At 41.8% G+C, this 26,616-nt stretch overlaps 9 pseudogenes; all 9 read left to right on the top strand.

Moving 5' to 3' along the window:
* The first annotated feature begins 790 nt into the window (after positions 1–790).
* On the top strand, positions 791–908 carry LOC142675917 (5S ribosomal RNA; annotated as a pseudogene).
* A 255-nt stretch (positions 909–1,163) lies between these two features.
* On the top strand, positions 1,164–1,280 carry LOC142675390 (5S ribosomal RNA; annotated as a pseudogene).
* Positions 1,281–2,092: 812 nt separating this feature from the next.
* LOC142675916 (5S ribosomal RNA) lies at positions 2,093–2,210 on the top strand (annotated as a pseudogene).
* A 998-nt stretch (positions 2,211–3,208) lies between these two features.
* LOC142675915 (5S ribosomal RNA) lies at positions 3,209–3,326 on the top strand (annotated as a pseudogene).
* Positions 3,327–3,395: 69 nt separating this feature from the next.
* LOC142675277 (5S ribosomal RNA) lies at positions 3,396–3,512 on the top strand (annotated as a pseudogene).
* A 1,184-nt stretch (positions 3,513–4,696) lies between these two features.
* On the top strand, positions 4,697–4,814 carry LOC142675914 (5S ribosomal RNA; annotated as a pseudogene).
* Positions 4,815–5,971: 1,157 nt separating this feature from the next.
* On the top strand, positions 5,972–6,089 carry LOC142675211 (5S ribosomal RNA; annotated as a pseudogene).
* A 6,161-nt stretch (positions 6,090–12,250) lies between these two features.
* LOC142675385 (5S ribosomal RNA) lies at positions 12,251–12,364 on the top strand (annotated as a pseudogene).
* A 444-nt stretch (positions 12,365–12,808) lies between these two features.
* LOC142675384 (5S ribosomal RNA) lies at positions 12,809–12,922 on the top strand (annotated as a pseudogene).
* The last annotated feature ends 13,694 nt before the right edge of the window (positions 12,923–26,616 follow it).

The following is a 26,616-nucleotide window of genomic DNA, read 5'->3' as shown; positions in this document are numbered from 1 at the left end:
TTGTTTCACAATCGATTAAAAAGGACTATGGATTAAAGCATTTGAAGTCAATGGCCATTCTAAGCTGAATGTGCCTGCTCTCGTTAGATCGCAGAAGTTACACAGCTTAACGCCTCCCTAGTACCAGTGTGGGAGACTGTCTGGGAATCCGTGGTGCGGTTGACTTTTTATTATGTTGTTTAGATTTTGTTTCACAATAGATTAAATAGGACTATGGATTAAATCATTTAACGTCAATGGTCATTCTAAGCTGAATGTGCCTGCTCTCGTCAGATCGCAGAAGTTACACAGCTTAAGGCCTCGCTAGTACCAGTGTGGGAGACTGTCTGGGAATCTGTGGTGCGGTTGACTTTTTATTATGTCGTTTAGATTTTGTTTCGCAATCGATTAAAAAGGACTATGGATTAAAGCATTTAATGTCAATGGCCATTCTAAGCTGAATGTGCCTGCTCTCGTTAGATCGCAGAAGTTACACAGCTTAACGCCTCCCTAGTACCAGTGTGGGAGACTGTCTGGGAATCCGTGGTGCGGTTGACTTTTTATTATGTAGTTTAGATTTTGTTTCACAATAGATTAAATAGGACTATGAATTAAATCATTTAACGTCAATGGCCATTCTAAGCTGAATGTGCCTGCTCTCGTCAGATCGCAGAAGTTACCCAGCTTAAGGCCTCGCTAGTACCAGTGTGGGAGACTGTCTCGGAATCCGTTGTGCGGTTGAATTTTTATTATGTCGTTTAGATTTTGTTTCACAATCGATTAAAAAGGACTATGGATTAAAGCATTTAATGTCAATGGCCATTCTAAGCTGAATGTCCCTGCTCTCGTCAGATCGCAGAAGTTACACAGCTTAAGGCCTCGCTAGTACCAGTGTGGGAGACTGTCTGGGAATCCGTGGTGCTGTTGACTTTTTATTATGTCGTTTAGATTTTGTTTCACAATCGATTAAAAAGGACTATGGATTAAAGCATTTAACGTCAATGGCCATTCTAAGCTGAATGTGCCTGCTCTCGTCAGATCGCAGAAGTTACACAGCTTAAGGCCTCGCTAGTACCAGTATGGGAGGCTGTCTGGGAATCCGTGGTGCGGTTGACTTTTTATTATGTTGTTTAGATTTTGTTTCACAATAGATTAATTAGGACTATGGATTAAGGCTTTTAATGTCAATGGCCATTCTAAGCTGAATGTGCCTGCTCTCGTCAGATCGCAGAAGTTACACAGCTTAAGGCCTCGCTAGTACCAGTGTGGGAGACTGGCTGGGAATCCGTGGTGCGGTTGACTTTTTATTATGTCGTTTAGATTTTGTTTCACAATCGATTAAAAAGGACTATGGATTAAAGCATTTGAAGTCAATGGCCATTCTAAGCTGAATGTGCCTGCTCTCGTTAGATCGCAGAAGTTACACAGCTTAACGCCTCCCTAGTACCAGTGTGGGAGACTGTCTGGGAATCCGTGGTGCGGTTGACTTTTTATTATGTTGTTTAGATTTTGTTTCACAATAGATTAAATAGGACTATGGATTAAATCATTTAACGTCAATGGTCATTCTAAACTGAATGTGCCTGCTCTCGTCAGATCGCAGAAGTTACACAGCTTAAGGCCTCGCTAGTACCAGTGTGGGAGACTGTCTGGGAATCTGTGGTGCGGTTGACTTTTTATTATGTCGTTTAGATTTTGTTTCACAATCGATTAAAAAGGACTATGGATTAAAGCATTTAATGTCAATGGCCATTCTAAGCTGAATGTGCCTGCTCTCGTTAGATCGCAGAAGTTACACAGCTTAACGCCTCCCTAGTACCAGTGTGGGAGACTGTCTGGGAATCCGTGGTGCGGTTGACTTTTTATTATGTCGTTTAGATTTTGTTTCACAATAGATTAAATAGGACTATGAATTAAATCATTTAACGTCAATGGCCATTCTAAGCTGAATGTGCCTGCTCTCGTCAGATCGCAGAAGTTACCCAGCTTAAGGCCTCGCTAGTACCAGTGTGGGAGACTGTCTCGGAATCCGTTGTGCGGTTGAATTTTTATTATGTCGTTTAGATTTTGTTTCACAATCGATTAAAAAGGACTATGGATTAAAGCATTTAATGTCAATGGCCATTCTAAGCTGAATGTCCCTGCTCTCGTCAGATCGCAGAAGTTACACAGCTTAAGGCCTCGCTAGTACCAGTGTGGGAGACTGTCTGGGAATCCGTGGTGCTGTTGACTTTTTATTATGTCGTTTAGATTTTGTTTCACAATCGATTAAAAAGGACTATGGATTAAAGCATTTAATGTCAATGGCCATTCTAAGCTGAATGTGCCTGCTCTCGTCAGATCGCAGAAGTTACACAGCTTAAGGCCTCGCTAGTACCAGTGTGGGAGACTGTCTGTGAATCCGTGGTGCGGTTGACTTTTTATTATGTCGTTTAGATTTTGTTTCACAATCGATTAAATAGGACTATGGATTAAGGCTTTTAATGTCAATGGCCATTCTAAGCTGAATGTGCCTGCTCTCGTCAGATCGCAGAAGTTACACAGCTTAAGGCCTCGCTAGTACCAGTGTGGGAGACTGTCTGGGAATCGGTGGTGCGGTTGACTTTTTATTATGTCGTTTAGATTTTGTTTCACAATAGATTAAATAGGACTATGGATTAAATCATTTAACGTCAATGGTCATTCTAAGCTGAATGTGCCTGCTCTCGTCAGATCGCAGAAGTTACACAGCTTAAGGCCTCGCTAGTACCAGTGTGGGAGACTGTCTGGGAATCTGTGGTGCGGTTGACTTTTTATTATGTCGTTTAGATTTTGTTTCGCAATCGATTAAAAAGGACTATGGATTAAAGCATTTAATGTCAATGGCCATTCTAAGCTGAATGTGCCTGCTCTCGTTAGATCGCAGAAGTTACACAGCTTAACGCCTCCCTAGTACCAGTGTGGGAGACTGTCTGGGAATCCGTGGTGCGGTTGACTTTTTATTATGTCGTTTAGATTTTGTTTCACAATAGATTAAATAGGACTATGAATTAAATCATTTAACGTCAATGGCCATTCTAAGCTGAATGTGCCTGCTCTCGTCAGATCGCAGAAGTTACCCAGCTTAAGGCCTCGCTAGTACCAGTGTGGGAGACTGTCTCGGAATCCGTTGTGCGGTTGAATTTTTATTATGTCGTTTAGATTTTGTTTCACAATCGATTAAAAAGGACTATGGATTAAAGCATTTAATGTCAATGGCCATTCTAAGCTGAATGTCCCTGCTCTCGTCAGATCGCAGAAGTTACACAGCTTAAGGCCTCGCTAGTACCAGTGTGGGAGACTGTCTGGGAATCCGTGGTGCTGTTGACTTTTTATTATGTCGTTTAGATTTTGTTTCACAATCGATTAAAAAGGACTATGGATTAAAGCATTTAATGTCAATGGCCATTCTAAGCTGAATGTGCCTGCTCTCGTCAGATCGCAGAAGTTACACAGCTTAAGGCCTCGCTAGTACCAGTGTGGGAGACTGTCTGGGAATCCGTGGTGCGGTTGACTTTTTATTATGTCGTTTAGATTTTGTTTCACAATAGATTAAATAGGACTATGGATTAAAGCATTTAACGTCAATGGCCATTCTAAGCTGAATGTGCCTGCTCTCGTCAGATCGCAGAAGTTACACAGCTTAAGGCCTCGCTAGTACCAGTATGGAAGGCTGTCTGGGAATCCGTGGTGCGGTTGACTTTTTATTATGTTGTTTAGATTTTGTTTCACAATAGATTAATTAGGACTATGGATTAAGGCTTTTAATGTCAATGGCCATTCTAAGCTGAATGTGCCTGCTCTCGTCAGATCGCAGAAGTTACACAGCTTAAGGCCTCGCTAGTACCAGTGTGGGAGACTGGCTGGGAATCCGTGGTGCGGTTGACTTTTTATTATGTCGTTTAGATTTTGTTTCACAATCGATTAAAAAGGACTATGGATTAAAGCATTTGAAGTCAATGGCCATTCTAAGCTGAATGTGCCTGCTCTCGTCAGAACGCAGAAGTTACACAGCTTAACGCCTCCCTAGTACCAGTGTGGGAGACTGTCTGGGAATCCGTGGTGCGGTTGACTTTTTATTATGTTGTTTAGATTTTGTTTCACAATAGATTAAATAGGACTATGGATTAAATCATTTAACGTCAATGGTCATTCTAAACTGAATGTGCCTGCTCTCGTCAGATCGCAGAAGTTACACAGCTTAAGGCCTCGCTAGTACCAGTGTGGGAGACTGTCTGGGAATCTGTGGTGCGGTTGACTTTTTATTATGTCGTTTAGATTTTGTTTCACAATCGATTAAAAAGGACTATGGATTAAAGCATTTAATGTCAATGGCCATTCTAAGCTGAATGTGCCTGCTCTCGTTAGATCGCAGAAGTTACACAGCTTAACGCCTCCCTAGTACCAGTGTGGGAGACTGTCTGGGAATCCGTGGTGCGGTTGACTTTTTATTATGTCGTTTAGATTTTGTTTCACAATAGATTAAATAGGACTATGAATTAAATCATTTAACGTCAATGGCCATTCTAAGCTGAATGTGCCTGCTCTCGTCAGATCGCAGAAGTTACCCAGCTTAAGGCCTCGCTAGTACCAGTGTGGGAGACTGTCTCGGAATCCGTTGTGCGGTTGAATTTTTATTATGTCGTTTAGATTTTGTTTCACAATCGATTAAAAAGGACTATGGATTAAAGCATTTAATGTCAATGGCCATTCTAAGCTGAATGTCCCTGCTCTCGTCAGATCGCAGAAGTTACACAGCTTAAGGCCTCGCTAGTACCAGTGTGGGAGACTGTCTGGGAATCCGTGGTGCTGTTGACTTTTTATTATGTCGTTTAGATTTTGTTTCACAATCGATTAAAAAGGACTATGGATTAAAGCATTTAATGTCAATGGCCATTCTAAGCTGAATGTGCCTGCTCTCGTCAGATCGCAGAAGTTACACAGCTTAAGGCCTCGCTAGTACCAGTGTGGGAGACTGTCTGTGAATCCGTGGTGCGGTTGACTTTTTATTATGTCGTTTAGATTTTGTTTCACAATCGATTAAATAGGACTATGGATTAAGGCTTTTAATGTCAATGGCCATTCTAAGCTGAATGTGCCTGCTCTCGTCAGATCGCAGAAGTTACACAGCTTAAGGCCTCGCTAGTACCAGTGTGGGAGACTGTCTGGGAATCGGTGGTGCGGTTGACTTTTTATTATGTCGTTTAGATTTTGTTTCACAATCGATTAAAAAGGACTATGGATTAAAACATTTAAAGTCAATGGCCATTCTAAGCTGAATGTGCCTGCTCTCGTTAGATCGCAGAAGTTACACAGCTTAACGCCTCGCTAGTACCAGTGTGGGAGACTGTCTGGGAATCCGTGGTGCGGTTGACTTTTTATTATGTCGTTTAGATTTTGTTTCACAATAGATTAAATAGGACTATGGATTAAAGCATTTAACGTCAATGGCCATTCTAAGCTGAATGTGCCTGCTCTCGTCCGAACGCAGAAGTTACACAGCTTAAGGCCTTTCTAGTACCAGTGTGGGAGACTGTCTGGGAATCCGTGGTGCGGTTAACAAAATCTAAACGAAATAATGGGTTAAAGCATTTAATATCAATGGCCATTCTAAGCTGAATGTGCCTGCTCTCGTTAGATCGCAGAAGTTACACAGCACAGCTTAACGCCTCGCTAGTACCAGTGTGGGAGACTGTCTGGGAATCCGTGGTGCGGTTGACTTTTTATTATGTTGTTTAGATTTTGTTTCACAATCGATTAAAAAGGACTATGGATTAAAGCATTTAATGTCAATGGCCATTCTAAGCTGAATATGCCTGCTCTTGTTAGATCGCAGAAGTTACACAGCTTAACGCCTCCCTAGTACCAGTGTGGGAGACTGTCTGGGAATCCGTGGTGCGGTTGACTTTTTATTATGTCGTTTAGATTTTGTTTCACAATAGATTAAATAGGACTATGGATTAAATCATTTAACGTCAATGGCCATTCTAAGCTGAATGTGCCTGCTCTCGTCAGATCGCAGAAGTTACACAGCTTAAGGCCTCGCTAGTACCAGTGTGGGAGACTGTCTGGGAATCCGTGGTGCTGTTAACTTTTTATTATGTCGTTTAGATTTTGTTTCACAATCGATTAAAAAGGACTATGGATTAAAGCCTTTAATGTCAATGGCCATTCTAAGCTGAATGTCCCTGCTCTCGTCAGATCGCAGAAGTTACACAGCTTAAGGCCTCGCTGGTAACAGTGTGGGAGAATGTCTGGGAATGCGTGGTGCGGTTGACTTTTTATTATGTTGTTTAGATTTTGTTTCACAATAGATTAAATAGGACTATGGATTAAAGCTTTTAATGTCAATGGCCATTCTAAGCTGAATGTGCCTGCTCTCGTCAGATCGCAGAAGTTACACAGCTTAAGGCCTCGCTAGTACCAGTGTGGGAGACTGTCTGGGAATCTGTGGTGCGGTTGACTTTTTATTATGTCGTTTAGATTTTGTTTCACAATCGATTAAAAAGGACTATGGATTAAAGCATTTAATGTCAATGGCCATTCTAAGCTGAATGTGCCTGCTCTCGTCAGATCGCAGAAGTTACACAGCTTAAGGCCTCGCTAGTACCAGTGTGGGAGACTGTCTGGGAATCCGTGGTGCGGTTGACTTTTTATTATGTCGTTTAGATTTTGTTTCACAATCGATTAAAAAGGACTATGGATTAAACCATTTAATGTCAGTGGCCATTCTAATCTGAATGTGCCTGCTCTCGTCAGATCGCAGAAGTTACACAGCTTAAGGCCTCGCTAGTACCAGTGTGGGAGACCGTCTGGGAATCCGTGGTGCGGTTGAATTTTTATTATGTCGTTTAGATTTTGTTTCACAATCGATTAAAAAGGACTATGGATTAAAGCATTTAATGTCAATGGCCATTCAAAGCTGAATGTGCCTGCTCTCGTCAGATCGCAGAAGTTACACAGCTTAAGGCCTCGCTAGTACCAGTGTGGTTGACTGTCTGGGAATCCGTGGTGCGGTTGACTTTTTATTATGTTGTTTAGATTTTGTTTCACAATAGATTAAATAGGACTATGGATTAAGGATTTTAATGTCAATGGCCATTCTAAGCTGAATGTGCCTGCTCTCGTCAGATCGCAGAAGTTACACAGCTTATGGCCTCGCTAGTACCAGTGTGGGAGACTGTCTGGGAATCCGTGGTGCGGTTGACTTTTTATTATGTCGTTTAGATTTTGTTTCACAATCGATTAAAAAGGACTATGGATTAAATCATTTAATGTCAGTGGCCATTCTAAGCTGAACGTGCCTGCTCTTGTCAGATCGCAGAACTTACACAGCTTAAGGCTTCGCTAGTACCAGTGTGGGAGACTCTCTGGGAATGCGTGGTGCGGTTGAATTTTTATTATGTCGTTTAGATTTTGTTTCACAATCGATTAAAAAGGACTATGGATTAAAGCATTTAATGTCAATGGCCATTCTAAGCTGAATGTCCATGCTCTCGTCAGATCGCAGAACTTACACAGCTTAAGGCCTCGCTAGTACCAGTGTGGGAGACTGTCTGGGAATCCGTGGTGCGGTTGACTTTTTATTATGTTGTTTAGATTTTGTTTCACAATAGATTAAATAGAACTATGGATTAAGGCTTTTAATGTCAATGGCCATTCTAAGCTGAATGTGCCTGCTCTCATCAGAACGCAGAAGTTACACAGCTTAAGGCCTTGCTAATACCAGTGTGGGAGACTGTCTGGGAATCCGTGGTGCGGTTGACATTTTATTATGTCGTTTAGATTTTGTTTGACAATCGATTAAAAAGGACTATGGATTACAGCATTTAATGTCAATGGCCATTCTAAGCTGAATGTGCCTGCTCTCGTCAGATCGCAGAAGTTACACAGCTTAAGGCCTCGCTAGTACCAGTGTGGGAGACTGTCTGGGAATCCGTGGTGCGGTTGACATTTTATTATGTCGTTTAGATTTTGCTTCACAATCTATTAAAAAGGACTATGGATTACAGCATATAATGTCAATGGCCATTCTAAGCTGAATGTCCCTGCTCTCGTCAGATCGCAGAAGTTACACAGCTTAAGGCCTCGCTAGTACCAGTGTGGGAGACTGTCTGGGAATCCGTGGTGCGGTTGACTTTTTATTATGTCGTTTAGATTTTGTTTCACAATCGATTAAAAAGGACTATGGATTTCAGCATTTAATGTCAATGGCCATTCTAAGCGGAATGTCCCTGCTCTCGTCAGATCGCAGAAGTTACACAGCTTAAGGCCTCGCTAGTACCAGTGTGGGAGACTGTCTGGGAATCCGTGGTGCGGTTGACTTTTTATTATGTCGTTTAGATTTTGTTTCACAATCGATTAAAAAGGACTATGGATTTCAGCATTTAATGTCAATGGCCATTCTAAGCTGAATGTCCCTGCTCTCGTCAGATCGCAGAAGTTACACAGCTTAAGGCCTCGCTAGTACCAGTGTGGGAGACTGTCTGGGAATCCGTGGTGCGGTTGTCTTTTTATTATTTTGTTTCACAATAGATTAAAAAGGACTATGGATTAAAGCATTTAATGTCAATGGCCATTCTACGCTGAATGTCCCTGCTCTCGTCAGATCGCAGAAGTTACACAGCTTAAGGCCTCGCTAGTACCAGTGTGGGAGACTGTCTGGGAATCCGTGGTGCGGTTGACTTTTTATTATGTCGTTTAGATTTTGTTTCACAATCGATTAAAAAGGACTATGGATTAAAGCATTTAATGTCAATGGCCATTCTAAGCTGAATGTGCCTGCTCTCGTCAGATCGCAGAAGTTACACAGCTTAAGGCCTCGCTAGTACCAGTGTGGGAATCCGTGGTGCGGTTGAATTTGTATTATGTCGTTTAGATTTTGTTTCACAATCGATTAAAAAGGACTATGGATTAAAGCATTTAATGTCAATGGCCATTCTAAGCTGAATGTCCCTGCTCTCGTCAGATCGCAGAAGTTACACAGCTTAAGGCCTCGCTAGTACCAGTGTGGGAGACTGTCTGGAAATCCGCGGTGCGGTTGACTTTTTATTATGTCGTTTAGATTTTGTTTCACAATAGATTAAATAGGACTATGGATTAAAGCATTTAACGTTAATGGCCATTCTAAGCTGAATGTGCCTGCTCTCGTCAGAACGCAGAAGTTACACAGCTTAAGGCCTCGCTAGTACCATTGTGGGAGACTGTCTGGGAATCCGTGGTGTGGTTGAATTTTTATTATGTCGTTTAGATTTTGTTTCACAATCGATTAAAAAGGACTATGGATTAAAGCATTTAATGTCAATGCCCATTCTAAGCTGAATGTCCCTGCTCTCGTCAGATCGCAGAAGTTACACAGCTTAAGGCCTCGGTAGTACCAGTGTGGGAGACTGTCTGGGAATCTGTGGTGCGGTTGACTTTTTATTATGTCGTTTAGATTTTGTTTCACAATCGATTAAAAAGGACTATGGATTAAAACATTTAATGTCAATGGCCATTCTAAGCTGAATGTGCCTGCTCTCGTCAGATCGCAGAAGTTACACAGCTTAAGGCCTCGCTAGTACCAGTGTGGGAGACTGTCTGGGAATCCGTGGTGCGGTTGAATTTTTATTATGTCGTTTAGATTTTGTTTTACAATCGATTAAAAAGGACTCTGGATTAAAGCATTTAATGTCAATGGCCATTCTAAGCTGAATGTCCCTGCTCTCGTCAGATCGCAGAAGTTGCACAGCTTAAGGACTCGTTAGTACCAGTGTGGGAGACTGTCTGGGAATCCGTGGTGCGGTTGACTTTTTATTATGTTGTTTAGATTTTGTTTCACAATAGATTAAATAGGACTATGGATTAAGGCTTTTAATGTCAATGGCCATTCTAAGCTGAATGTGCATGCTCTCGTCAGATCGCAGTAGTTACACAGCTTAAGGCCTCGCTAGTACCAGTGTGGGAGACTGTCTGGGAATCCGTGGTGCGGTTGACTTTTTATTATGTTGTTTAGATTTTGTTTCACAATAGATTAAAAAGGACTATGGATTAAAGCATTTAATGTCAATGGCCATTCTACGCTGAATGTCCCTGCTCTCGTCAGATCGCAGAAGTTACACAGCTTAAGGCCTCGCTAGTACCAGTGTGGGAGACTGTCTGGGAATCCGTGGTGCGGTTGACTTTTTATTATGTCGTTTAGATTTTGTTTCACAATCGATTAAAAAGGACTATGGATTAAAGCATTTAATGTCAATGGCCATTCTAAGCTGAATGTGCCTGCTCTCGTCAGATCGCAGAAGTTACACAGCTTAAGGCCTCGCTAGTACCAGTGTGGGAGACTGTCTGGAAATCCGTGGTGCGGTTGAATTTTTATTATGTCGTTTAGATTTTGTTTCACAATCGATTAAAAAGGACTATGGATTAACGCATTTAATGTCAATGGCCATTCTAAGCTGAATGTGCCTGCTCTCGTCAGATCGCAGAAGTTACACAGCTTAAGGCCTCGCTAGTACCAGTGTGGGAATCCGTGGTGCGGTTGACTTTTTATTATGTCGTTTAGATTTTGTTTCACAATCGATTAAAAAGGACTGTGGATTAAAGCATTTAAGGTCAATGGCCATTCTAAGCTGAATGTGCCTGCCCTCGTCAGATCGCAGAAGTTACACAGCTTAAGGACTCGTTAGTACCAGTGTGGGAATCCGTGGTGCGGTTGACTTTTTATTATGTCGTTTAGATTTTGTTTCACAATAGATTAAATAGGACTATGGATTAAGGCTTTTAATGTCAATGGCCATTCTGAGCTGAATGTGCCTGCTCTCGTCAGATCGCAGAAGTTACACAGCTTAACGCCTCGCTAGTACCAGTGTGGGAGACTGTCTGGGAATCCGTGGTGCGGTTGACTTTTTATTATGTCGTTTAGATTTTGTTTCACAATAGATTAAATAGGACTTTGGATTAAAGCATTTAACGTCAATGGCCATTCTAAGCTGAATGTGCCTGCTCTCGTCAGACCGCAGAAGTTACACAGCTTAAGGTCTCGCTAGTACCAGTGTGGGAGACTGTCTGGGAATCCGTGGTGCGGTTGACTTTGTATTATGTCGTTTAGATTTTGTTTCACAATCGATTAAAAAGGACTATGGATTAAAGCATTTAATGTCAATGGCTATTCTAAGCTGAATGTGCCTGCTCTCGTCAGATCGCAGAAGTTACAAAGCTTAAGGCTTTGCTAGTACCAGTGTGGGAGACTGTCTGGGAATCTGTGGTGCGGTTGACTTTTTATTATGTTGTTTAGATTTTGTTTCACAATAAATTAAATAGGACTATGGATTAAGGCTTTTAATGTCAATGGCCATTCTAAGCTGAATGTGCCTGCTCTCGTCAGATCGCAGAAGTTACACAGCTTAAGGCCTCGCTAGTACCAGTGTGGGAGACTGTCTGGGAATCCGTGGTGCGGTTGACTTTTTATTATGTCGTTTAGATTTTGTTTCACAATCGATTAAAAAGGACTATGGATTAAAGCATTTAATGTCAATGGCCATTCTAAGCTGAATGTGCCTGCTCTCGTTAGATCGCAGAAGTTACACAGCTTAACGCCTCGCTAGTACCAGTGTGGGAGACTGTCTGGGAATCCGTGGTGCAGTTGACTTTTTATTATGTCGTTTACATTTTGTTTCACAATAGATTAAATAGGACTATGGATTAAAGCATTTGACGTCAATGGCCATTCTAAGCTGAATGTGCCTGCTCTCGTCAGATCGCAGAAGTTACACAGCTTAAGGCCTCGCTAGTACCAGTGTGGGAGACTGTCTGGGAATCCGTGGTGCGGTTGAATTTTTATTATGTCGTTTAGATTTTGTTTCACAATCGATTAAAAAGGACTATGGATTAAAGCATTTGATGTCAATGGCCATTCTAAGCTGAATGTCCCTGCTCTCGTCAGATCGCAGAAGTTACACAGCTTAAGGCCTCGCTAGTACCATTGTGGGAGACTGTCTGGGAATCCGTGGTGCGGCTGACTTTTTATTATGTCGTTTAGATTTTGTTTCACAATAGATTAAATAGGACTATGGATTAAAGCATTTAACATCAATGGCCATTCTAAGCTGAATGTGCCTGCTCTCGTCAGATCGCAGAAGTTACACAGCTTAAGGCCTCGCTAGTACCAGTGTGGGAGACTGTCTGGGAATCCGTGGTGCGGTTGACTTTTTATTATGTTGTTTAGATTTTGTTTCACAATAGATTAAATAGGACTATGGATTAAGGCTTTTAATGTCAATGGCCATTCTAAGCTGAATGTACCTGCTCTCGTCAGATCGCAGAAGTTACACAGCTTAAGGCCTCGCTAGTACCAGTGTGGGAGACTGTCTGGGAATCCGTGGTGCGGTTGACTTTTTATTATGTCGTTGAGATTTTGTTTCACAATCGATTAAAAAGGACTATGGATTAAAGCATTTAATGTCAATGGCCATTCTAAGCTGAATGTCCCTGCTCTCGTCAGATCGCAGAAGTTACACAGCTTAAGGCCTCGCTAGTACCAGTGTGGGAGACTCTCTGGGAATCCGTGGTGCGGTTGACTTTTTATTATGTTGTTTAGATTTTGTTTCACAATAGATTAAATAGGACTATGGATTAAGGCTTTTAATGTCAATGGCCATTCTAAGCTGAATGTACCTGCTCTCGTCAGATCGCAGAAGTTACACAGCTCAAGGCCTCGCTAGTACCAGTGTGGGAGACTGTCTGGGAATCCGTGGTGCGGTTGACTTTTTATTATTTTGTTTAGATTTTGTTTCACAATAGATTAAATAGGACTATGGATTAAGGCTTTTAATGTCAATGGCCATTCTAAGCTGAATGTACCTGCTCTCGTCAGATCGCAGAAGTTACACAGCTTAAGGCCTCGCTAGTACCAGTGTGGGAGACTGTCTGGGAATCCGTGGTGCGGTTGACTTTTTATTATGTCGTTTAGATTTTGTTTCACAATCGATTAAAAAGGACTATGGATTAAAGCATTTAATGTCAATGGCCATTCTAAACTGAATGTCCCTGCTCTCGTCAGATCGCAGAAGTTACACAGCTTAAGGCCTCGCTAGTACCAGTGTGGGAGACTGTCTGGGAATCTGTGGTGCGGTTGACTTTTTATTATGTTGTTTAGATTTTGTTTCACAATAGATTAAATAGGACTATGGATTAAGGCTTTTAATGGCAATGGCCATTCTAAGCTGAATGTGCCTGCTCTCGTCAGATCGCAGAAGTTACACAGCTTAAGGCCTCGTTAGTACCAGTGTGGGAGACTGTCTGGGAATCCGTGGTGCGGTTGACTTTTTATTATGTCGTTTAGATTTTGTTTCACAATCGATTAAAAAGGAATATGGATTAAAGCATTTAATGTCAATGGCCATTCTAAGCTGAATGTGCCTGCTCTCGTTAGATTGCAGAAGTTGCACAGCTTAACGCCTCGCTAGAACCAGTGTGGGAGACTGTCTGGGAATCCGTGGTGTGGTTGACTTTTTATTATGTCGTTTAGATTTTGTTTCACAATAGATTAAATAGGACTATGGATTAAAGCATTTAACGTCAATGGCCATCCTAAGCTGAATGTGCCTCCTTTCGTCAGATCGCAGAAGTTACACAGCTTAAGGCCTCGCTAGTACCAGTGTGGGAGACTGTCTGGGAATCCGTGGTGCGGTTGAATTTTTATTATGTCGTTTAGATTTTGTTTCACAATAGATTAAATAGGACTGTGGATTAAAGCATTTAACTTCAATGGCCATTCTAAGCTGAATGTGCCTGCTCTCGTCAGATCGCAGAAGTTACACGGCTTAAGCCCTCGCTAGTACCAGTGTGGGAGACTGTCTGGGAATCCGTGGTGCGGTTGACTTTTTATTATGTCGTTTAGATTTTGTTTCACAATCCATTAAAAAGGACTATGGATTAAAGCATTTATTGTCAATGGCCCTTCTAAACTGAATGTGCCTGCTCTCGTCAGATCGCAGAAGTTACACAGCTTAAGGCCTTGCTAGTACCAGTGTGGGAGACTGTCTGGGAATCCGTGGTGCGGTTGAATTTTTATTATGTCGTTTAGATTTTGTTTCACAATCGATTAAAAAGGACTATGGATTAAAGCATTTAATGTCAATGGCCATTCTAAGCTGAATGTCCCTGCTCTCGTCAGATCGCAGAAGTTACACAGCTTAAGGCCTCGCTAGTACCAGTGTGGGAGACTGTCTGGGAATCCGTGGTGCGGTTGACTTTTCATTATGTTGTTTAGATTTTGTTTCACAATAGATTAAATAGGACTATGGATTAAGGCTTTTAATGTCAATGGCCATTCTAAACTGAATGTGCCTGCTCTCGTCAGAACGCAGAAGTTACACAGCTTAAGGCCTCGCTAGTACCAGCGTTGGAGACTGTCTGGGAATCCGTGGTGCGGTTGAATTTTTATTATGTCGTTTAGATTTTGTTTCACAATCGATTAAAAAGGACTATGGATTAAAGCATTTAATGGCAATGGCCATTCTAAGCTGAATGTCCCTGCTCTCGTCAGATCGCAGAAGTTACACAGCTTAAGGCCTCGCTAGTACCAGTGTGGGAGACTGTCTGGGAATGCCTCGTGTGGTTGACTTTTTATTATGTTGTTTAGATTTTGTTTCACAATAGATTAAATAGGACTATGGATTAAGGCTCTTAATGTCAATGGCCATTCTAAGCTGAATGTGCCTGCTCTCGTCAGATCGCAGAAGTTACACATCTTAAGGCCTCGCTAGTACAAGTGTGGAAGACTGTCTGGGAATTCGTGGTGCGGTTGACTTTTTATTATGTCGTTTAGATTTTGTTTCACAATCGATTTAAAAGGACTATGGATTAAAGCATTTAAAGTCAATGGCCATTCTGAGCTGAATGTGCCTGCTCTCGTTAGATCACAGAAGTTACACAGCTTAACGCCTCGCTAGTACCAGTGTGGGAGACTGTCTGGGAATCCGTGGTGCGGTTGACTTTTTATAATGTCGTTTAGATTTTGTTTCACAATCGATTAAATAGGACTATGGATTAAAGCATTTAACGTCAATGGCCATTCTAAGCTGAATGTGCCTTCTCTCGTCAGAACGCAGAAATTACACAGCTTAAGGCCTCGCTAGTACCAGTGTGGGAGACTGTCTGGGAATCCGTGGTGCGGTTGAATTTTTATTATGTCGTTTAGATTTTGTTTCACAATCGATTAAAAAGGACTATGGATTAAAGCATTTAATGTCAATGGCCATTCTAAGCTGAATGTCCCTGCTCTCGTCAGAACGCAGAAGTTACACAGCTTAAGGCCTCGCTAGTACCAGTGTGGGAGACTGTCTGGGAATCCGTGGTGCGGTTGAATTTTTATTATGTCGTTTAGATTTTGTTTCACAATCGATTAAAAAAGACTATGGATTAAAGCATTTAATGTCAATGGCCATTCTAAGCTGAATGTCCCTGCTCTCGTCAGATCGCAGAAGTTACACAGCTTAATTCCTCGCTAGTACCGGTGTGGGAGACTGTCTGGGAATCCGTGGTGCGGTTGACTTTTTATTATGTTGGTTAGATTTTGTTTCACAATAGATTAAATAGGACTATGGATTAAGGCTTTTAATGTCAATGGCCATTCTAAGCTGAATGTGCCTTCTCTCGTCAGATCGCAGAAGTTACGCAGCTTAAGGCCTCGCTAGTACCAGTGTTGGAGACTGTCTGGGAATCCGTGGTGCGGTTGACTTTTTATTATGTCGTTTAGATTTTGTTTCACAATCGATTAAAAAGGACTATGGATTAAAGCATTTATTGTCAATGGCCATTCTAAGCTGAATGTGCCTGCTCTCGTCAGATCGCAGAAGTTACACAGCTTAAGGCCTCGCTAGTACCAGTGTGGGAGACTGTCTGGGAATCCGTGGTGCGGTTGACTTCTTATTATGTCGTTTAGATTTTGTTTCACAATAGATTAAATAGGACTATGGATTAAAGCATTTAATGTCAATGGCCATTCTAAGCTGAATGTCCCTGCTCTCGTCAGATCGCAGAAGTTACACAGCTTAAGGCCTCGCTAGTAGCTGTGTGGGAGACTGTCTGGGGATCCGTGGTGCGGTTGACTTTTTATTATGTTTGTTAGATTTTGTTTCACAATAGATTAAATAGGACTATGGATTAAGGCTTTTAATGTCAATGGCCATTCTAAGCTGAATGTGACTGCTCTCGTCAGATCGCAGAAGTTACACAGCTTAAGGCCTCGCTAGTACCAGTGTGGGAGACTGTCTGGGAATCTGTGGTGCGGTTGACTTTTTATTATGTCGTTTAGATTTTGTTTCACAATAGATTAAATAGGACTATGGATTAGAGCATTTAACGTCAATGGCCATTCTAAGCTGAATGTGCCTTCTCTCGTCAGATCGCAGAAGTTACACAGCTTAAGGCCTCGCTAGTATCAGTGTGGGAGACTGTCTGGGAATCCGTGGTGCGGTTGACTTTTTATTATGTCGTTTAGATTTTGTTTCACAATAGATTAAATAGGACTATGGAGTAAAGCACTTAACGTCAATGGCCATTCTAAGCTGAATTTGCCTGCTCTCGTCAGATCGCAGAAGTTACACAGCTTAAGGCCTCGCTAGTACCAGTGTGGGAGACTGTCTGGGAATCCGTGGTGCGGTTGAATTTTTATTATGTCGTTTAGATTTTGTTTCACAATCGATTAAAAAGGACTATGGATTAAAGCATTTAATGTCAATGGCCATTCTAAGCTGAATGTCCCTGCTCTCGTCAGATCGCAGAAGTTACACAGCTTAAGGCCTCGCTAGTACCAGTGTGGGAGACTGTCTGGGAATCCGTGGTGCGGTAGACTTTTTATTATGTCGTTTAGATTTTGTTTCACAATAGATTAAATAGGACTATGGATTAAAACATTTAACGTCAATGGGCATTCTAAGCTGAATGTGCCTGCTCTTGTCAGAACGCAGGAGATACACAGCTTAAGGCCTCACTAGTACCAGTGTGGGAGACTTTTTATTATGTTGTTTAGATTTTGTTTCACAATAGATTAAATAGGACTATGGATTAAGGCTTTTAATGTCAATGGCCATTCTAAGCTGAATGTGCCTGCTCTCGTCAGATTGCAGAAGTTACACAGCTTAAGGCCTCGCTAGTACCAGTCTGGGAAACCGTGGTGCTTTTGACTTTTTATTATGTCGTTTAGATTTTGTTTCACAATAGATTAAATAGGACTATGGATTAAAGCATTTAACGTCAATGGCCATTCTAAGCTGAATGTGCCTGCTCTCGTCAGATCGCAGAAGTTACACAGCTTAAGGCCTCGCTAGTACCAGTGTGGGAGACTGTGTGGGAATCCGTGGTGCGGTTACCTTTTTATTCTGTCGTTTAAATTTTGTTTCACAATCGATTAAAAAGGACTATGGATTAAAGCATTTCATGTCAATGGCCATTCTAAGCTGAATGTGCCTGCTCTCGTCAGATCGCAGAAGTTACACAGCTTAAGGCCTCGCTAGTACCAGTGTGGGAAACTGTCTGGGAAACCGTGGTGCTTTTGACTTTTTATTATGTCGTTTAGATTTTGTTTCACAATCGATTAAAAAGGACTATGGATTAAAGCATTTAATGTCAATGGCCATTCTAAGCTGAATGTGCCTGCTCTCGTCAGATCGCAGAAGTTACACAGCTTAAGGCCTCGCTAGTACCAGTGTGGGAGACTGTCTGGGAATCCGTGGTGTGGTTACCTTTTTATTATGTCGTTTAAACTTTGTTTCACAATCGATTAAAAAGGACTATGGATTAAAGCATTTCATGTCAATGGCCATTCTAAGCTGAATGTGCCTGCTCTCGTCAGATCGTAGAAGTTACACAGCTTAAGGCCTCGCTAGTACCAGTGTGGGAGACTGTCTGGGAATCCGTGGTGCGGTTGACTTTTTATTATGTCGTTTAGATTTTGTTTCACAATCGATTAAAAAGGACTATGGATTAAAGCATTTAATGTCAATGGCCATTCTAAGCTGAATGTGCCTGCTCTCGTCAGATCGCAGAAGTTACACAGCTTAAGGCCTCGCTAGTACCAGTGTGGGAGACTGTCTGGGAATCCGTGGTGCGGTTGACATTTTATTATGTCGTTTAGATTTTGTTTCACAATCGATTAAAAAGGACTATGGATTAAAGCATTTAATGTCAATGGCCATTCTAAGCTGAATGTGCTTGCTCTCGTCAGATCGCAGAAGTTACACAGCTTAAGGCCTCGCTAGTACCAGTGTGGGAGACTGTCTGGGAATCCGTGGTGCGGTTGACTTTTTATTATGTTGTTTAGATTTTGTTTCACAATAGATTAAATAGGACTATGGATTAAGGCTTTTAATGTCAATGGCCATTCTAAGCTGAATGTGCCTGCTCTCGTCATATCGCAGAAGTTACACAGCTTAAGGCCTCGCTAGTACCAGTGTGGGAGACTGTCTGGGAATCCGTGGTGCGGTTGACTTTTTATTATGTCGTTTAGGTTTTGTTTCACAATCGATTAAAAAGGACTATGGATTAAAGCATTTAATGTCAATGGCCATTCTAAGCTGAATGTACCTGCTCTTGTTAGATCGCAGAAGTTACACAGCTTAAGGCCTCGCTAGTACCAGTGTGGGAGACTGTCTGGGAATCCGTGGTGCGGTTGACTTTTTATTATGTCGTTTAGATTTTGTTTCACAATCGATTAAAAAGGACTATGGATTAAAGCAATTAATGTCAATGGCCATTCTAAGCTGAATGTCCCTGCTCTCGTCAGATCGCAGAAGTTACACAGCTTAAGGCCTCGCTGATACCAGTGTGGGAGACTGTCTGGGAATCCGTGGTGCGGTTGACTTTTTATTATGTCGTTTAGATTTTGTTTCACAGTCGATTAAAAAGGACTATGGATTAAAGCATTTAACGTCAATGGCCATTCTAAGCTGAATGTGCCTGCTCTCGTCAGAACGCAGAAGTTACATAGCTTAAGTCCTCGCTAGTACCAGTGTGGGAGACTGTCTGGGAATCCGTGGTGCGGTTGACTTTTTATTATGTTTAGATTTTGTTTCACAATAGATTAAATAGGACTATGGATTAAGGCTTTTAATGTCAATGGCCATTCTAAGCTGAATGTGCCTGCTCTCGTCAGATCGCAGAAGTTGCACATCTTAAGGCCTCGCTAGTACCAGTGTGGGAGACTGTCTGGGAATCCGTGGTGCGGTTGACTTTTTATTATGTCGTTTAGATTTTGTTTCACAATAGATTAAATAGGACTATGGATTAAAGCATTTAACGTCAATGGCCATTCTAAGCTGAATTTGCCTGCTCTCGTCCGAACGCAGAAGTTACACAGCTTAAGGCCTCGCTAGTACCAGTGTGGTAGACTGTCTGTGGTGCGGTTGAGTTTTTATTATGTCGTTTAGATTTTGTTTCACAATCGATTAAAAAGGACTATGGATTAAAGCCTTTAATGTCAATGGCCATTCTAAGCTGAATGTCCCTGCTCTCGTCAGATCGCAGAAGTTACAAAGCTTAAGGCCTCGCTGGTACCAGTGTGGGAGACTGTCTGGGAATGCGTGGTGCGGTTGACTTTTTATTATGTTGTTTAGATTTTGTTTCACAATAGATTAAATAGGACTATGGATTAAGGCTTTTAATGTCAATGGCCATTCTAAGCTGAATGTGCCTGCTCTCGTCAGATCGCAGAAGTTACACAGCTTAAGTCCTCGCTAGTACCAGTGTGGGAGACTGTCTGGGAATCCGTGGTGCGGTTGACTTTTTATTATGTCGTTTAGATTTTGTTTCACAATCGATTAAAAAGGACTATGGATTAAAGCATTTAATGTCAATGGCCATTCTAAGCTGAATGTCCCTGCTCTCGTCAGATCGCAGAAGTTACACAGCTTAAGGCCTCGCTAGTACCAGTGTGGGAGACTGTCTGGGAATCCGTGGTGCGGTTGAATTTTTATTATGTCGTTTAGATTTTGTTTCACAATCGATTAAAAAAGACTATGGATTAAAGCATTTAATGTCAATGGCCATTCTAAGCTGAATGTCCCTGCTCTCGTCAGATCGCAGAAGTTACACAGCTTAATTCCTCGCTAGTACCGGTGTGGGAGACTGTCTGGGAATCCGTGGTGCGGTTGACTTTTTATTATGTTGGTTAGATTTTGTTTCACAATAGATTAAATAGGACTATGGATTAAGGCTTTTAATGTCAATGGCCATTCTAAGCTGAATGTGCCTTCTCTCGTCAGATCGCAGAAGTTACACAGCTTAAGGCCTCGCTAGTACCAGTGTTGGAGACTGTCTGGGAATTCGTGGTGCGGTTGACTTTTTATTATGTCGTTTAGATTTTGTTTCACAATCGATTAAAAAGGACTATGGATTAAAGCATTTACTGTCAATGGCCATTCTAAGCTGAATGTGCCTGCTCTCGTCAGATCGCAGAAGTTACACAGCTTAAGGCCTCGCTAGTACCAGTGTGGGAGACTGTCTGGGAATCCGTGGTGCGGTTGACTTTTTATTATGTCGTTTAGATTTTGTTTCACAATAGATTAAATAGGACTATGGATTAAAGCATTTAATGTCAATGGCCATTCTAAGCTGAATGTCCCTGCTCTCGTCAGATCGCAGAAGTTACACAGCTTAAGGCCTCGCTAGTAGCTGTGTGGGAGACTGTCTGGGAATCCGTGGTGCGGTTGACTTTTTATTATGTTTGTTAGATTTTGTTTCACAATAGATTAAATAGGACTATGGATTAAGGCTTTTAATGTCAATGGCCATTCTAAGCTGAATGTGACTGCTCTCGTCAGATCGCAGAAGTTACACAGCTTAAGGCCTCGCTAGTACCAGTGTGGGAGACTGTCTGGGAATCTGTGGTGCGGTTGACTTTTTATTATGTCGTTTAGATTTTGTTTCACAATAGATTAAATAGGACTATGGATTAGAGCATTTAACGTCAATGGCCATTCTAAGCTGAATGTGCCTTCTCTCGTCAGATCGCAGAAGTTACACAGCTTAAGGCCTCGCTAGTATCAGTGTGGGAGACTGTCTGGGAATCCGTGGTGCGGTTGACTTTTTATTATGTCGTTTAGATTTTGTTTCACAATAGATTAAATAGGACTATGGAGTAAAGCACTTAACGTCAATGGCCATTCTAAGCTGAATTTGCCTGCTCTCGTCAGATCGCAGAAGTTACACAGCTTAAGGCCTCGCTAGTACCAGTGTGGGAGACTGTCTGGGAATCCGTGGTGCGGTTGAATTTTTATTATGTCGTTTAGATTTTGTTTCACAATAGATTAAATAGGACTATGGATTAAGGCTTTTAATGTCAATGGCCATGCTAAGTGGAATGTCCCTGCTCTCGTCAGATCGCAGAAGTCAAGCAGCTTAAGGCCTCGCTAGTACCAGTGTGGGAGACTGTCTGTGGTGCGGTTGAGTTTTTATTATGTCGTTTAGATTTTGTTTCACAATCGATTAAAAAGGACTATGGATTAAAGCCTTTAATGTCAATGGCCATTCTAAGCTGAATGTCCCTGCTCTCGTCAGATCGCAGAAGTTACACAGCTTAAGGCCTCGCTGGTACCAGTGTGGGAGACTGTCTGGGAATGCGTGGTGCGGTTGACTTTTTATTATGTTGTTTAGATTTTGTTTCACAATAGATTAAATAGGACTATGGATTAAGGCTTTTAATGTCATTGGCCATTCTAAGCTGAATGTGCCTGCTCTCGTCAGATCGCAGAAGTTACACAGCTTAAGTCCTCGCTAGTACCAGTGTGGGAGACTGTCTGGGAATCCGTGGTGCGGTTGACTTTTTATTATGTCGTTTAGATTTTGTTTCACAATCGATTAAAAAGGACTATGGATTAAAGCATTTAATGTCAATGGCCATTCTAAGCTGAATGTCCCTGCTCTCGTCAGATCGCAGAAGTTACACAGCTTAAGGCCTCGCTAGTACCAGTGTGGGAGACTGTCTGGGAATCCGTGGTGCGGTTGAATTTTTATTATGTCGTTTAGATTTTGTTTCACAATCGATTAAAAAAGACTATGGATTAAAGCATTTAATGTCAATGGCCATTCTAAGCTGAATGTCCCTGCTCTCGTCAGATCGCAGAAGTTACACAGCTTAATTCCTCGCTAGTACCGGTGTGGGAGACTGTCTGGAAATCCGTGGTGCGGTTGACTTTTTATTATGTTGGTTAGATTTTGTTTCACAATAGATTAAATAGGACTATGGATTAAGGCTTTTAATGTCAATGGCCATTCTAAGCTGAATGTGCCTTCTCTCGTCAGATCGCAGAAGTTACACAGCTTAAGGCCTCGCTAGTACCAGTGTTGGAGACTGTCTGGGAATCCGTGGTGCGGTTGACTTTTTATTATGTCGTTTAGATTTTGTTTCACAATCGATTAAAAAGGACTATGGATTAAAGCATTTACTGTCAATGGCCATTCTAAGCTGAATGTGCCTGCTCTCGTCAGATCGCAGAAGTTACACAGCTTAAGGCCTCGCTAGTACCAGTGTGGGAGACTGTCTGGGAATCCGTGGTGCGGTTGACTTTTTATTATGTCGTTTAGATTTTGTTTCACAATAGATTAAATAGGACTATGGATTAAAGCATTTAATGTCAATGGCCATTCTAAGCTGAATGTCCCTGCTCTCGTCAGATCGCAGAAGTTACACAGCTTAAGGCCTCGCTAGTAGCTGTGTGGGAGACTGTCTGGGAATCCGTGGTGCGGTTGACTTTTTATTATGTTTGTTAGATTTTGTTTCACAATAGATTAAATAGGACTATGGATTAAGGCTTTTAATGTCAATGGCCATTCTAAGCTGAATGTGACTGCTCTCGTCAGATCGCAGAAGTTACACAGCTTAAGGCCTCGCTAGTACCAGTGTGGGAGACTGTCTGGGAATCTGTGGTGCGGTTGACTTTTTATTATGTCGTTTAGATTTTGTTTCACAATAGATTAAATAGGACTATGGATTAGAGCATTTAACGTCAATGGCCATTCTAAGCTGAATGTGCCTTCTCTCGTCAGATCGCAGAAGTTACACAGCTTAAGGCCTCGCTAGTATCAGTGTGGGAGACTGTCTGGGAATCCGTGGTGCGGTTGACTTTTTATTATGTCGTTTAGATTTTGTTTCACAATAGATTAAATAGGACTATGGAGTAAAGCACTTAACGTCAATGGCCATTCTAAGCTGAATTTGCCTGCTCTCGTCAGATCGCAGAAGTTACACAGCTTAAGGCCTCGCTAGTACCAGTGTGGGAGACTGTCTGGGAATCCGTGGTGCGGTTGAATTTTTATTATGTCGTTTAGATTTTGTTTCACAATCGATTAAAAAGGACTATGGATTAAAGCATTTAATGTCAATGGCCATTCTAAGCTGAATGTCCCTGCTCTCGTCAGATCGCAGAAGTTACACAGCTTAAGGCCTCGCTAGTACCAGTGTGGGAGACTGTCTGGGAATCCGTGGTGCGGTAGACTTTTTATTATGTCGTTTAGATTTTGTTTCACAATAGATTAAATAGGACTATGGATTAAAACATTTAACGTCAATGGGCATTCTAAGCTGAATGTGCCTGCTCTTGTCAGAACGCAGGAGTTACACAGCTTAAGGCCTCACTAGTACCAGTGTGGGAGACTTTTTATTATGTTGTTTAGATTTTGTTTCACAATAGATTAAATAGGACTATGGATTAAGGCTTTTAATGTCAATGGCCATTCTAAGCTGAATGTGCCTGCTCTCGTCAGATTGCAGAAGTTACACAGCTTAAGGCCTCGCTAGTACCAGTCTGGGAAACCGTGGTGCTTTTGACTTTTTATTATGTCGTTTAGATTTTGTTTCACAATAGATTAAATAGGACTATGGATTAAGGCTTTTAATGTCAATGGCCATTCTAAGCTGAATGTGCCTGCTCTCGTCAGATCGCAGAAGTTACACAGCTTAAGGCCTCGCTAGTACCAGTGTGGGAGACTTTCTGGGAATCCGTGGTGCGGTTGACTTTTTATTATGTCGTTTAGATTTTGTTTCACAATCGATTAAAAAGGACTATGGATTAAAGCATTTAATGTCAATGGCCATTCTAAGCTGAATGTGCCTGCTCTCGTCAGATCGCAGAAGTTACACAGCTTAAGGCCTCGCTAGTACCAGTGTGGGAGACTGTCTGGGAATCCGTGGTGCGGTTGACTTTTTATTATGTCGTTTAGATTTTGTTTCACAATCGATTAAAAAGGACTATGGATTAAAGCATTTAATGTCAATGGCCATTCTAAGCTGAATGTGCCTGCTCTCGTCAGATCGCAGAAGTTACACAGCTTAAGGCCTCGCTAGTACCAGTGTGGGAGACTGTCTGGGAATCCGTGGTGCGGTTGACTTTTTATTATGTCGTTTAGATTTTGTTTCACAATCGATTAAAAAGGACTATGGATTAAAGCATTTAATGTCAATGGCCATTCTAAGCTGAATGTGCCTGCTCTCGTTAGATCGCAGAAGTTACACAGCTTAACACCTCGCTACTACCAGTGTGGGAGACTGTCTGGGAATCCGTGGTGCGGTTTACTTTTTATTATGTCGTTTAGATTTTGTTTCACAATAGAATAAATAGGACTATGGATTAAAGCATTTAAAGTCAATGGCGATTCTAAGCTGAATGTGCCTGCTCTCGTCAGATCGCAGAAGTTACACAGCTTAAGGCCTCGCTAGTACCAGTGTGGGAGACTGTCTGGGAATCCGTGGTGCGGTTGACTTTTTATTATGTCGTTTAGATTTTGTTTCACAATCGATTAAAAAGCACTATGGATTAAAGCATTTAATGTCAATGGCCATTCTAAACTGAATGTGCCTGCTCTCGTCAGTGCAGAAGTTACACAGCTTAAGGCCTCGCTAGTACCATTGTGGGAGACTGTCTGGGAATCCGTGGTGCGGTTGAGTTTTTATTATGTCGTTTAGATTTTGTTTCACAATAGATTAAATAGGACTATGGATTAAAGCATTTAACGTCAATGGCCATTCTAAGCTGAATGTGCCTGCTCTCGTCAGATCGCAGAAGTTACACAGCTTAAGGCCTCGCTAGTACCAGTGTGGGAGACTGTCTGGGAATCCGTGGTGCGGTTGAATTTTTATTATGTCGTTTAGATTTTGTTTCACAATCGATTAAAAAGGACTATGGATTAAAGCATTTAATGTCAATGGCCATTCTAAACTGAATTTGCCTGCTCTCGTCAGATCGCAGAAGTTACACAGCTTAAGGTCTCGCTAGTACCATTGTGGGAGACTGTCTGGGAATCCGTGGTGCGGTTGACTTTTTATTATGTCGTTTAGATTTTGTTTCACAATAGATTAAATAGGACTATGGATTAAAGCATTTAACGTCAATGGCCATTCTAAGCTGAATGTGCCTGCTCTCGTCAGATCGCAGAAGTTACACAGCTTAAGGCGTCGCTAGTACCAGTGTGGGAGACTGTCTGGGAATCCGTGGTGCGGTTGACTTTTTATTATGTCGTTTAGATTTTGTTTCACAATCGATTAAAAAGGACTATGGATTAAAGCATTTCATGTCAATGGCCATTCTAAGCTGAATGTGCCTGCTCTCGTCAGATCGCAGAAGTTACACAGCTTAAGGCCTCCCTAGTACCAGTGTGGGAGACTGTCTGGGAATCCGTGGTGCAGTTGACTTTTTATTATGTTGTTTAGATTTTGTTTCACAATAGATTAAATAGGACTGTGGATTAAGGCTTTTATGGTCAATGGCCATTCTAAGCTGAATGTGCCTGCTCTCGTCAGATCGCAGAAGTTACACAGCTTAAGGCCTCGCTAGTACCAGTGTGGGAGACTGTCTGGGAATGCGTGGTGCGGTTGACTTTTTATTATGTTGTTTAGATTTTGTTTCACAATAGATTAAATAGGACTATGGATTAAGGCTTTTAATGTCAATGGCCATTCTATGCTGAATGTGCCTGCTCTCGTCAGATCGCAGTAGTTACACAGCTTAAGGCCTCGCTAGTACCAGTGTGGGAGACTTTCTGGGAATCCGTGGTGCGGTTGACTTTTTATTATGTCGTTTAGATTTTGTTTCACAATCGATTAAAAAGGACTATGGATTAAAGCATTTAATGTCAATGGCCATTCTAAGCTGAATGTGCCTGCTCTCGTCAGATCGCAGAAGTTACACAGCTTAAGGCCTCGCTAGTACCAGTGTGGGAGACTGTCTGGGAATCCGTGGTGCGGTTGACTTTTTATTATGCCGTTTAGATTTTGTTTCACAATCGATTAAAAAGGACTATGGATTAAAGCATTTAATGTCAATGGCCATTCTAAGCTGAATGTGCCTGCTCTCGTTAGATCGCAGAAGTTACACAGCTTAACGCCTCGCTAGTACCAGTGTGGGTGACTGTCTGGGAATCCGTGGTGCGGTTGACTTTTTATTATGTCGTTTAGATTTTGTTTCACAATAGATTAAATAGGACTATGGATTAAAGCATTTAACGGCAATGGCCATTCTAAGCTGAATGTGCCTGCTCTCGTCAGATCGCAGAAGTTACACAGCTTAAGGCCTCGCTAGTACCAGTGTGGGAGACTGTCTGGAATCCGTGGAGCGGTTGAATTTTTATTATGTCGTTTAGATTTTGTTT

Source organism: Rhinoderma darwinii (genome assembly GCF_050947455.1).
Source record: "Rhinoderma darwinii isolate aRhiDar2 chromosome 2 unlocalized genomic scaffold, aRhiDar2.hap1 SUPER_2_unloc_27, whole genome shotgun sequence".
Classification (NCBI taxonomy): domain Eukaryota; kingdom Metazoa; phylum Chordata; class Amphibia; order Anura; family Rhinodermatidae; genus Rhinoderma; species Rhinoderma darwinii.
The sequence above is the reverse complement of the archived record's forward strand: the minus strand, read 5'-3'. Positions and strand labels throughout refer to the sequence as shown.